The sequence below is a fragment of the Heterocephalus glaber genome, unplaced genomic scaffold (assembly GCF_053883595.1).
Source record: "Heterocephalus glaber isolate CG9 unplaced genomic scaffold, H.glaber_assembly_v1.0 deba00001509, whole genome shotgun sequence".
Lineage (NCBI taxonomy): Eukaryota > Metazoa > Chordata > Mammalia > Rodentia > Bathyergidae > Heterocephalus > Heterocephalus glaber.
Window position 1 is genome coordinate 45,791,775 of NW_028258325.1, and position 12,983 is coordinate 45,804,757.

The 12,983-nt window shown below is 39.2% G+C and overlaps 1 protein-coding gene and 1 pseudogene across 1 annotated transcript in view; one reads left to right on the forward strand and one right to left on the reverse strand.

Annotated features, from left to right (window-relative positions):
- Positions 1-12,983, forward strand: part of Cep135 (centrosomal protein 135) — a 113,861-nt gene that overhangs the window by 3,781 nt on the left and 97,097 nt on the right. The gene's annotated exons all lie outside the window — the stretch shown is intronic.
- LOC147825159 (melanoma-associated antigen 10-like) lies at positions 1,561-2,579 on the reverse strand (annotated as a pseudogene).

A 12,983-nucleotide genomic window follows, 5' to 3' on the forward strand; every position in this document is an offset into this window, starting at 1 on the left:
TTAGTGCTGGGATGTTTGGTTCTCCATAACAGAAAAGTTGAAAATTGAACTCTTATCTCAAACCTTATACAAAATATAGATATATATACTCAAGAGAAATATATACTCCTAGATATATATACTCAAGAAAAACAAAAGCATGTATCCACACAAATGTTCAAAACAGCATAATTCACAGTAGCTAAAAGGTGAAAGCAAATAATCCAAATGTCTATCAACTTATCAATGGATGAATAAAATGTGGTATGTCCATAAAATAGAATATTACTTGGCCATAAAAAGGAATGAAATTCTGATACATATCACAGATGAACCTTAAAAATATCATGCTAAATAAAAGAAGTCAATCAGGAAAGACCATATATTGTATGATTCAATGTATCGAAAATATTCAGAATAGGTAAATGGAGAAAGTAGATTAGTTACCAAGGGTTGAACGCAAAAATTCCTGCTCAGAAAGCTTACCTTCTAGCGGTGACTACGGGTGGAAGACAGAAAAATGAATAAATATATGAATAACTTAATTTCAGGTTATGATGGCTAATATGAAAAGATGAGATGGGGTGAGGTACGAGGGAATAATGGAAGTGGTCATAAGAAGCCAAAGGAGCAGCATGTGAGACCTGGATGACAAAGAAACAGACTTATACATATGTGGGGTCAGAGGTATTTTTAAAGAAGTTAGTTCAGTGGGTTCATGGAACAGAAAAAATGTTGGGTATAGCAAATAGGGTACAGAGGTAGGGGACGAATTCAGACCAGTGGGAGGGGATCCAGACCACATAGGGCCTTGAAGAGCAACAGGGAGACTGAACACTGTGGCAGGCAGAATTTTCCACAGATGGCTGCCCAGTCAGAGTGTGACCCACCTACATGCTCTTCTTACCAAGTGGCTGACACTTGCCCCTGGGAGGTGACTGTGCCCCTTCAGTTGAATATTGCCATGGGGTTGTCACTTTGACCACTAGAGTACAGCAAAAGTGAAGCTTTGTGACTTTTGCCAGTAGGTCATAAAAAGAATCTCTCTCTCTTTCCTTCTCTCCATTTCTCTTTTTTTTTTTTTCAGGTATACAATAAATATAAATTTAATAGTATAGATTAACAGGGGAAAAGAAATAAGCAGCAGCTAATATTTGATTTTCATCCTTATCACTTTTTCTAGGGTCTCTCTAACTTCATGTAAACTTACAAGTTTCTTTTCTTTTCTTTTTTTTTTGGTACCAGGGATCGAACTCAGGTCCTTGCGCTTGCACAGCAGGCAGTGAAACCACTGAGCTAAATCCCCGGCCCTAAACTTACAATTTTCAAGGAAATTCCTATTTCACTCCTATTTTATCATAAATAAGTTGAATAGTTTCTCTGTTTGTATGATAAAACAGGAAAGACTATTACATTTGAATGGAAAAGACACTCTTTGTGATCAGTGTCACACAAAATCACATTCCCATCAGAAAACACAAACATCAATATCACAAAACTAAAAATACACAGGGGATCAGTACCATTCAATAAATATGCAAGCTACTTCAGTCTCCCCCAAAAAAGGACCAATACTTCAAAAAACCATAAAGAAAACCCTTGTCCATTTCCAAGTAACCCAAGTGAAGAGACAGCAAGATGCTATGTGTGCTATTTTACCCCTCCCCCCGGCCCTTCACTACTTAGAAATCTGCCTGCTCTCCACGGAGACTGAAAATGGGCCTCATTTCTTTTTGGGGGAGAACAAATTCATTGACACCTTTGGGCAATATCCCGTTTCTCCAGAACCCTGGCTTTATACCTAGTTCTGCTTCCAAAGCCTCTTCATATAGTTCTGGGTAAGACTTGGGATCTGTTCCATTAAGATGGGCCATATGAACTAGGAGTTTCATCTTGCTGGTTTTAGTGTGGGCCCTTGGACCCCACAGGAACACATAGCGAGCAGGATCACTGTTAGGATTCTGCTGGTACATCAGGTACTCTTCCTGTACTAATCCTCAGTGATGGATTTCCAGGCTTCCTCAAAATGAATACACTCAGAGTGAGCTAACATGTCCCATCTTTTCTCTTTTTCAGTTAGGTCCTCCTCACTGGTACAGTTGCCCTCTATGAAGATTAGAAACAGGATGAATATAATGATGTCGATTTTGAGAATGATTCTTTCATCATCGCCATCAGTATCCCACTGTATGTAAGACCCAAAATGGGGACTAGCTCATATGTATTGCCAGAGTAATTCACTTTCCTGATTTTAATGCCAAAGCCCAGATACATGGACTCACAGAGTTCTCAAAAGTTCAGAGGGAAGTTGATACGGTAATCATGGGGCAGAACATGCAGCATTTCTTTCATGGTGACCTGCTCCTTCTTTTGATATTTGTGGAGCAGAAATGACACCAAGTTACATAACCTGGCATTTAGGAGCACATTTTGCAGGATATGAGAGAAGCGTGCATCCTGCGAGGAGCTTGAACCCTCACAGGATTGACTCCTTTGACTGGAAGCCATGAAGATAGCAAGAACTTGCTGAGGATCTGAAGCCTTCAAATCTCCAGTGCTGGAAAATAGAATACTGAGCTATAGCAATTCAGCTGCTCCAAGAATCCAAACCCAGATTTTGAAAAGTCACAACTGAGAATTCTCCACTGCACAGTGCAAGGCTAGCAACAGAGGCAGGAATGGGTTATTTTCAGAGTCTCAACCTGGAATGTGACCTTCTCTCTCACCCTCAGCCCTCCATTTCTCTTCCTCTCTCTTTTTCTCCCTCACTAACTTTCCTTGGAAACTAGCCACAGTACTGTGAGGAAGTTTAGACAAGGCTTCATAAAGAAACCACCAGGATGGCCCACTTGCACACTACTGAGGCTCCCAGCCAACACCCAGCATCGACCCAGTCTTAAGCTAGTTCCCAGAGAATGAGCCTTCCACCAATTCCAGCCCCAACCTCTGACTTGAACCAGTTGAGGTTCCAGGCATTGTGAAGCAAAGACGAACTATCTCTGCTGGGCCTGAATCCTGACCCATGGAACCCATGAGCATAGTGAACTGATTGTACTTCCCACTACAGATCGAGGTAATTCGTTGCATAGCTATAGTAACTGAGACCAAAGGATATAAACAAGAAAGTCTGTGTGTTCCTATTTTAAATGTCATTTTGGTTCCTGTAAGAATAATGGATTATATGGAGCAAAAGAAAAAAGCTTATCATGATTCTCTAAAATCTCCCATCTAGAATCAGTTACTACATCTTAGACACACTTCTCTCATATCTCTTACTTGTTTATTATGCTTACCAACCTGTGTTTCCTTCAAGGGGGTTAGCATTTAGAGGAGGTTTTTTCTCTAGGAAAGTTAAAGTAGATCTGGCCTAGTAGAAAGTTAAAGTAGTAAATCCTGAATGATTTCCGAATGAAAAGAAATTTTTAAAGTAGTTACCTTCTTAGTCATTTTTGGCCATCTATTAAAGAACAGGCTTTATGAATTAGGACAGGCATCCAATTAATAAAAATCAATTTCTTAATCTTCTGGCACTACTCTGATCTGTGTGGACACACTTTATTTCATTCCCAAGATTCAGGTTGCTGGCAGAGTGTGATGCTCCAGCAAATGTAGTCACATGGCCCGTCCTTGTGGAGAGGTGGACTGTGATGAATATTCCCACTAGGATCCAGAACGATTCCACTGTGATTTAAAATGACTAACAGTACAACTCATTTCTAGAGTCATTCAATTAATTTTATACCTCTGATAAAAAGCAGTGGAACTTTTTCAGGCAGAAAGCGAAACTATGTATGTGAAGCAGGAGACTATTTAAAAGGCAAGAGACCCTGAGAAGCAGAGGTCACAATTCTTGGGATGATGCCCTATGGACAGGCATACCACTATAGACTTCATCATCAAAAATCAGGCCTGAGATTTAGCTCAGTGGCACTGTTCCTGCCTTGCAAACGCAAGGTCCTGAGTTCGATCCCCGGTACAAAAAATAAAAATTTTAAAATCATAGTATTCTGTCCATTATATTTCATGAACTATCTCCTCTCTTTAGTTTGGAGTCTTGTTTACTATGATAATTTAGGGTTGGATCGCTCAGCAAATGATCCCTTTTGAATAAGCAAATATGAATATAAATTTTTATGAGCACAAATTAGTACATTTATAGATAATTAAAGTAAACTTTGTTTATAAATTCCAAGGAAAGTTATATTTTGATACCCTTTCAAGATTTTTATGCAAATTAAATTTTAGGACCTACAAATTTTCTTATGAAAATGTGATGTTTTGGATTAAATGTCTTCTTATTCTATTTTAAAATCCTTTTAGAAAGTTCTGTCTCCCTAAGTGCTATCATATTGCTGATTAATGCTGACCTCAAAGTAGTTGCAGAGCACTCAATATTGGCTTGCTTTCAGCTTGGCAAACCCTAGGTGGTGAACTAATAAGAACTATTCACCCAGAAAAACCATCCAAGGATAAAGATCTCTTTTAAGACATAGCAAATGCCAGCTATGTTAAATTCTAATGAAACAACATAAAATTTCTTCCAGGGCCGGGGATTTTAGCTCAGTGGTTCTGCCGCCTGCCTCGCAAGCACAAGGTCCAGAGTTCAATGCCTGGTACCAAAAAAAAAAAAATTTCTTCCAAAGACTCTTCAAACCTTTCTCCACTTATTAAGTCATCTACAAAGCACAGAAAGATTATGATTGTGCCTCCAAAGACCTGAACATGTTAAATTGCTTGCCTAAAGTTATACAATAAATGAATGTAGAAGTCCGAGCAAGAATTTCTTTTATCCTATATAATCCATTGTGCAACCAAAGTTAATTAGAAATTCCTAATAATTTATAGTAACATAGGTAATGAAAAATTAAAATTAATCCCCTAAAATTTTAAGCAGCATTCACACTCAATTTTTATATTATTTTTATTAATGCAGACTTACGATTTGATGATCTATATATTTTTTGATTCCTTATGTATAATCCTCCTACCTTTACCCTCTTTAAACATAAGTAAGTAATCAAGCTAAGAGCTCTCTCCCTTAAGAATGCTTACTAGGGTACTCATACACTAATCCAGTAAGACTTTTAGTACATCTTTCTGGACATATTTTCTGTTCTCTATTAAGCCCTAAAGTACCAGTGACATATGACTTTAAAACTAATGTGCTGGTTCATTTAGGGCAAAAAACATAATTCATGTAAGTAGTAAAACCACGTTTACAAAACTATCAGTGAAACAAAATATTGTTCTTCTAATTTACAGTGATGTCTACTGCCACATTTCTCCTAACTGTAATTGCAAATGGCTGGAATTAGATTAGTAAAGATTGGATATTCTTTGAATTTTCATAAAATACTTCAGGAAAACAATCTCTATCTTATTTATAGACTTTGTACTTTGGGGTGGTATATAGATATTCTAAAATATAATTTGTGACTATTAAGACTTTTAAATGTGATCCCTATGCTTGGGAAAATCCTGAGGTAGTGTTTCATAATCAAATGAACTACTAAATATCCAGAATAAATAGTGCGCGCGCGTGCATGTGTGTGTGTGTGTGTGTGTGCACGTGCACACGTGTGTATCTGTTTAAATTCAGAGGAACAAGAAGACGTTCCTGGTACAGAGTAAGCCTGTGATAGAAATGGCTAACATCAATTGAATACAGTGCATATTTAATTTTCACAATAGAAGTACAAAATAGGTACTATTGTTTCTGTAGAAGGGGGAAAAACATCTAGAAAGCCATGCAGCTAGCTGAGGTGGGAGGATTTTGAGTTCGAGTCCAGTCTGTGCAATTTAGCCAGACCCCATGCCAAAAAAGCCATGCAGTTAGTAATAGGTAAGACCAGGACTCGAACCTGGGGCTGATTGCAAAGTGCATGATCACAACCATTATGTAACTTTGATAAATAAATGGATTTATGAACAATGGAACGAATAAAACCAAGTCATATATTGTCCAGGGAGCCATTAACAGCCTTCTTTCTATTGGCTCATGGTTTTTAAAAATATAGACATTTCTATTATTCTGAATGCAAAACTGGAGTTTCTGGAGCAGAGAGCAGTGATTACAGTTAGCATCAATAATTATCAGTTCCCTTACCCAGCCTCCTGGGGCGATATAAGAGTTAGAAGTCATCTTCTATGACTGGGTTCAGCACAGTGGGGGATGAAAACCCTCAAATTATAAATCTGGGAGGTTATATATGACAGAGACAGTTTTCTGCCTTCTTCTTCTGAGGAAGGGAGAGAAACCTTTGCTCCCTAGTGTACACTGCTTTTCCCAGAGACAGGAAGGGAAGAATCCTGGCTTCTTACCTTTGGAATGTGTCTCTAGCAGAGGACAAGGGAAGCCCATCCTGGGTTACTACTCCTGCACTAGCTCTTTGGTTCCAAGTTTTATTCCCTTTGAAAAGTAAACATGCATGTCCAGGGAGGCACATCTCTCCATGATTCTCTCACTAGATATTCAGCCTTTGTTCTCAATTGCTAACTTCCAAGTCTTGTTCTTCAACTTGGGTTTCAGTATAACTTGCGCAGAAAGTTCTAACTGTGCAAAAACATTAAAATACTAACTTGGTGCCTTGGGCTTGATCCAAGTCTTTTCTCTTTGTTATCCCCTCTCTTGGCTTCCTCCTCCTCCTCCTCCTTTTTGTTCTCACTCTTTCCCTTTTTTGCTTGCTACAAGTTCTAGAGACTCAGCCAAAATATTAGTCAAGATCCCTACTAGGCACTGTCAGAATACCCAATAATTGGGTAAATAACAAAAGCACTTCATGGTCCCACTTGGCAAAATACCTGGAAGCAGATTCTCCTTTGGTTTGAGGTTCAAAGGTGCCATCAAGGAACTGATCACTTTTCATCTTTCCTCTCTAACCAGTGTGGCCTTTGTCAGGTGGCTATCACAACCATAAGAAATAGATTTGCATACAAGAGCACCCAAAGCAAGAAGAGAAGGTTTGGGCAGGGCCAGGGATTACCTGACAAGAAAAACAAGTTTTGTCTCATAAACTTCCTCTTCCCCAGAGGCAAAGCTGTCCCCAAACATCTCCTAGTAAGGTTCCCCTTATCCAGTAGAACTGGGCATGGGGTATGGGATCCACCCCTAGAGCAGTCACTGCCAAAGAAGCCAGAATCAGTAAAGCTTTATTCCCATACCATGTTAGGATTATGCTACAAGTATAACAAAATATTAACACCAATCCAGGATTTTCTCTTTAAAGAGAGCTTTTCTCTTCATCTCAAATCAAGAGAAAGAGGCTCTAAGGAGACCACTTTCTACTGTCTGTATCCTCTGAGGGAGAGAATCTTAAACTGAGAATGCCCTCTCAGAGTTTGTTAGAACAAAACATACCTTTCCCACAACTAGACACTTCCTCATGTGAGAGATGATCTTGGTAAGGTAGCTTCAGGAGCATGGTGCAGCACTGCTTGAAGCTGTTTACCCAGGAGATGTGATCTTGGGAGTAGGAGCTGTTTCTGGAGGCTTTGCCTGGAGTCTGTTCTAGCCCTTCCCAGCAATTCTGTGAGCCTGCTACAACCTTCCTGAAGCCCTTTTCATTTGAACTGTTTGTAGTGGTTTCTATTGTCTGCAACTAAACCCTAACAGGAAAAGATCCTGTTTAGGAAGGTCTCCAGGAAGATGAGAAGTCTTCTGCCAAAAGACTAAGACAAGGCCAGTTCCTGGGACTGAGGAAGGAGTCAGAGAACAATCGGAATAGCGATGCATTTACTCCAGCAAATGAACTCCCGGGGGAGAGACTCTCAGGGAAGAAGGAGGGTTGTTAAAGAACTATGACCAAAAAAAAAAAAAAAAAAAAAAGGTCAAGTCAAATTTAAATTCCTGTCAGGGCCAGAGAAGAGATGCACTGGATCTTAGCAATCCTGATCAAATAAGAAGTGTCTTTAAAAAAAGGAGTGTCTTACCTCTTTCCCTTATTAGCAACTCAGAGAGAAGAGGAATTAGAGTGGGAATGGAAAGAGAATAAAGCAAGTGACCACTTTCCATTTTTTCTCTATCTGCAGCAGACCCAAGCTGGGGAAGGACAGGAACATTGGCAATTAAGTTGCCCTTAAAGTCTCTATTATGAAAAGGAAATAGATATTTCAATTACTCACCAAGGACTTATCCTACTTTAAAGAAACCAGAAAAAAATCATAGGTCTTGTCTGAGTTATTATTCAAAAGCGAGGGAAGTAACTGAATGTGAGGATATGGAATTTATGTTTTGAGCCATTCTGTACCCACCCATCCATACTGTTGGAATCTAGGGCTTGCATGTAAATATAGTTTGTTGTCCTCTCCTTTTTCTCCTGCTCTTCTCCCTTCTCCACTTTACTCTCCCTCCTCCCTTCCTTCCCTCCTCTCTCTTTCTCCTCTTCCTCCCCCTCCACCTTCTTTCCCTCCTTCTATTTCTTCTTTCCCCTCCTCTTCCTTCCTCCTCTTCCTCACCCTCCTCTCAAAAAGAAGATTCTGATACACAGACAGAATCTGCCTCACCCTACTCTTTCCATCTCCCCAAGATAGAATACTAATGAACAGAATTTTCATAAGTATCCTCTAGAGAGACTTATAGCCTCCAAGAGGAGGTACAGATGTATAAAAATGTTCAAGAAGAATTGGAGAAATCAGTGAGTGCTAGATACAAATACTACAGGAAGCTGATCATATTTAAAGGAATATTAAGTTTCCAGTTGATGAAATGGGGTCAGCCATGCTCCCTTGCTTCAACCCTTAGGAAATGTGCCGAGATTTCCCTGGGAAAAGTAAATCCTGGGCTGAATGCTCAATGGATCTGATCCAGTACAACAATTACTTTTGTTTGTGGAACTCCCATTGCACAATACTTCTTTTCATAGCACTTAAAAGTCTGTATTGTAATTGATTTTTAAATTTATTTAGCAGGATTATGACACCACATCTCAGAAGTATAAGATTTCATTTGCTTTGTTAATTCATCCAGCCTTCTTACCAGGTCCCCACTTGCAAGTGAAGAGTAAAAACAATTAACTACTAAATCTTTTCTGGTTTAATTTTTTTTTTTTTTTGGTACCGGAGATTGAACTCAGGTCCTTGCGTCTGGTTTAATACTTTAACAGTCCCTTGGATTGATGTTAGTCTGAATAGGAAAATAAAAGCTCAGACTGTCAAATTTCTAACCTTTTCAGTTCTAAGATGCCCGTGGGCGTATAGATGGGCCAGGGGCAGGGGCAGGGGCTGTCTGACCCTGGGGCAGAAGGAAGAGTGGTCTTTAGGAACAGTGTCCTCCCCCTTAGACCCTCATCCACCTGGTTGCTCTGGGCATTGGTGGCATTGTAGACACAGCCTGTGACTAATGCAGTTCATCATTTCTCTCTCTCTCTTCTCCGATTTCTGGCAGTGTAATCCTGGCCAACTCTGTACTCCCTCTCCCATCTCACCTGTATCATGGATCCCAGTCAGATTGTCAGACATTTCTGGGTCACAAGGCCCCATGTGGCAATTACAGGTGACTCTGCTGTTGAATCTTATGGCCTTTTCTGCTTGGCTGTGCTGGTCCCACTAGGGTTAATAAGAGGCAGCCTGCAGGGAGGCCTCTTCTCAGAGTCTGAAGTGGGAAGCAAGGGGAATCAATGCCCTTGGTGTCTCCTCCAGTCACCTGATGCAGTCGGGACACATGTGTGACTGCCTTCTCTGCCCCCCTTTAATCCTGGGGCTGAAAAGGAATGGCTTTCCTTCCCCCCTTTCCCCTCTAATACATCTCCCTTTATAATACAGGAATTAAGTCTCCAGGGTTGGAGCAATGGTTAGTTTTTTGTTCCAAGTTAGCTGGTCTAAGCTATAAAACATTATTTCTGTGAGAATGTTCTGAAAGAGATTAATGTTTGGGTCAGCAGACTGAGGAGGGGTGATCCATGCTCATCAGTGTGGGCAGGTGTCACTCAGTCTGTTAAGGCCTGAACAGAACAGTGAGGTGGAGGAAAGACAAAATCTTTTCTCTGCTTCTATGGGGCTTCCATTTTCTCTTGCCTTTGGACAGTAGCCTGGTTCTATGCCTTTGGTCTCAAACTGAGTTATACCACCAACTTTTCCTGGCACTGTAGCTTGCAGATGGGATATGGTGAGACTTCTTGGCCTCTATATGCATATATGTGCATTTATATATTACTAAACTATTAAGCTAGATAAAACATTAGATTGCCATGCTTAACACATGGTGCTCAAAGTAAATCATGGCTATTCATTTAGTTATATACTGCACTGTCTATGAGAGCGCAGTGGGGAGAGAGGATGCATACAGACAGCACACAGGTATCCTATTGCTTCTGTTCCTCTGGAGAATTCTGACTAATATACTTAGTTTCTAATGCATAGGGGATGTAGGTGAATAAAATAATTTGGAAAATATTCTCCCAATACAATAGCTTGCTTTTTGAGGCTGTTTGCTTTCAGGATTCTATTTTGAAGGTCATAACCTGAATATTAAGCATATCTTTCTCTTTGTATTGCCTATAAATTGTTTAAAACAGTGCCTGACACATAGTAAACAATAAATGTTATTGCTCTATACCAAATAATCTTTCTGAGCCTGGTTAGTATCTTGTTCCAACTAGGAAAAAAATACGTGTTACAAAAGGCGAAAGAGAAAATCATGTTAATAATTTCAAGATATTCTTATTAACATTTACATTTTACAGTATCTCAAAATTATCAACTGGAGTATGCTTGTTGAGAAATTCACACAATATACAAATATCAAGGTTATAAGGTGAAAATCCTCATTTAACTTGTAACACTTCCCTGCCCTGACATATCATTTTACTTTTTTCTCTAAAGATGATGGTCACAAGCATTTTAGTTGTATCTTTTTACTTGTATGTCTACAGCATTAGATGATGAAATTTTTGAAGTAGATAACCCTGTCTTCATAATCTCATAGGCCATCAGTAAATATTCAATATTTAAAAGACTCAGTAATGAAGGAATATAATTATTAAGTAATACAGAATGACTTAAATATCTCTAAGAAAAAATGTACAGTTAAATAAACCTGTTAAGATGCTTATTTTTGAGTCTTCCTGATAGGATTATATCTGACTGAAATAGAAGAGAAGTTACATGATGGGATTTTATTTAGTTTTAAATACTTCCTCTCTAAATGCTTCAAAGGACGTACTGAGTAATGGAATGAGATTGGAGAACAACAAGGCATTTCATCAAGGCCTTTTTTGCGTTTTTGTGTGACTATCAGATTACATAGCAATAACGTCCCAAGCTTTCATGGCTTGTTTTATTTTTGATGTGTTAAGAGGTGTAGCCAATGCAGCCTTGGCTGCCTGATGTGCTAGAGTAAAATGTAATGCACTGGTGATTGATCATTTGGACTTGAGAATATCTTAAGAGGTGGTAATAGGATTCTCCTTTAAATTAAAGAAGATATAACTGTGACACTTCGAGTAAATGGAAATGAGATATGTCAGTTTAGTGAACAGATTTTGACATACAAGTAAGAAACAGAATCAGATTATGTTTGGTTTCCAGGATTGGTGAATGAAGATTTTATGCAGGTCCTCTGGGAGGATTCTAAACCTATTTTAGTTCCAAGGGGATAGTAGCCAATACCTGTGCTTGGTGACTGGACCAGGGAAGCACACCTGAAATTAGATAGGCTGGGTTTGAATTGTGACTCTGTCTCCTCTTAGCACCATGAAAATATTGATCTAGATAATACAATCTGACCACAGTGCTCGGCACGTGATACTCAGGTTGAATTACAAATGATTATCCATCTAGAAACAAGGGCTTGTCTCTAACTAGTATATGTTTCAGTTGTTACTGAAAGGAGCAAACCTCCACTTTCTGCTTCTATGATCATCTCAACTCATACCTGTTCTCCCTGTCACTAAATTGGAGGTAGAGTATGGAGGGTGTGGGAGTGGCAGCTCAGGTGGGAGCAGTTAGCAGCGGTACTGCTGTGATCTTGAACCCAAAAGTTTAGTATGGCCATCTGACTTCAGGTCCTCCAGCCTGTCCACTGATTTTGCAAGGACATAATTTCACAAATTAAATTTTTTTGCAACTCTGGAATGGCTATTTTCTTCACTGAACTCTGATGGATGCTCTTGCTGAAAATCAGTTTAATACAGTCTTGGTTTTGACCTTGGGTACCCATCAGGATCACTGCTCTTCTTCATAACTAGGCTTCTGGAAAGCTTCTGTACCATTACCTGCTTTTGTACCTTTGCACCTAATTCTACCACAATCAGGCTTTCTCTCTCCTACTGAAGTACTGAAATGCCCTGCAATGATGAACTAAATGCCAATTTCAGTAGCCTCTTTCAGTCCTTATTTAACCCCTATTGGACCTGGTTGATCACATCTTTCTTTTTGGAACCTGGATCGTGTGACATAATTGGTCCTGGTTTTTTCTTACCTCTCTTATCACTCTTGGCCAACACCCATGAATACTGAGCAATTGAAAAGACTTCTGTAAATTCAGCTACTGTGCCTTTGGTAATGACTCCCAAATCTCCTCACCTCCTCTGTACAAACCCTGCATGCTCTGGACACACTCAGCTCCTTTTCTTCTACTTGCCTCCAAACAGTTCTAATTCTGAAAGCATCTTGCTGGGCACTTTCATTGCCATGACCTTTACTCATGTGCCTCTATCCTCCTTCTTAAATCTCTCCCCCAGCCAATTTCCCTCTACTATAAAGATACCTCCTTTCAGACTACGGTTTCTTAGATACAAGACCAAAAGTATAAATTGACAAATGAAAATAAAATCTATGGATTGAATTTCATCAGATTAAAGTATTTTGTATTACAGAAAATACCATCAGAAAAGTGATCAGACAACTGCATCATAAGAGAAACTTTTTCCAAGTAATAAATTTGACAAAGAACTTAAATCTGGGATATATGAATATATAGTACTGTGATAAGCCAAAAATAGATTAATAATCTAATTTTAAAATGGGCAAAGGATTTCAATACAGATTCCTCTAAGAAGATCTATAAA